The sequence below is a fragment of the Pygoscelis adeliae genome, unplaced genomic scaffold (assembly GCF_000699105.1).
Source record: "Pygoscelis adeliae isolate BGI_AS28 unplaced genomic scaffold, ASM69910v1 Scaffold69, whole genome shotgun sequence".
Lineage (NCBI taxonomy): Eukaryota > Metazoa > Chordata > Aves > Sphenisciformes > Spheniscidae > Pygoscelis > Pygoscelis adeliae.
The window spans coordinates 3,690,958-3,691,371 of record NW_008825619.1 but is presented as its reverse complement, the minus strand read 5'-3'; positions in this window follow the sequence as shown (position 1 = coordinate 3,691,371).

Below are 414 nucleotides of genomic sequence, written 5' to 3'. Positions count from 1 at the left end.
CACTTTTTTTGCAGTAAATGTAAGCATCTCATTGGCACAATTGTATTATTCCTAAAATGGGTTGCTAATACTTGAGAAATGCTGTCAGCAATGGAGTCACATAAAATGCTTGTAATTATCTCTAAAATTAGCACCCCTTTAAAGAGTGTATTTACATGACCCATCAACAGATCAGTTAAGTACTTTCAGTACGTTTTACTTGTATTTGGCAGAGCAACTTCCTTGCCGAAGTACACCAATGAGTGGGAGAGATTGCAGTTAACAAAGTAAATTAGAAATAAATGTTTTGGGAATTATTTTTTTTCTATATCTTGTGTAGGATTTGGAAAGAAAAAAAATATCTTCGATTCCAAGTTCAAAAAGACCTCACTTACTTACCTTACTCACACTAGCTGCCTTTCTGTTAATACAAGC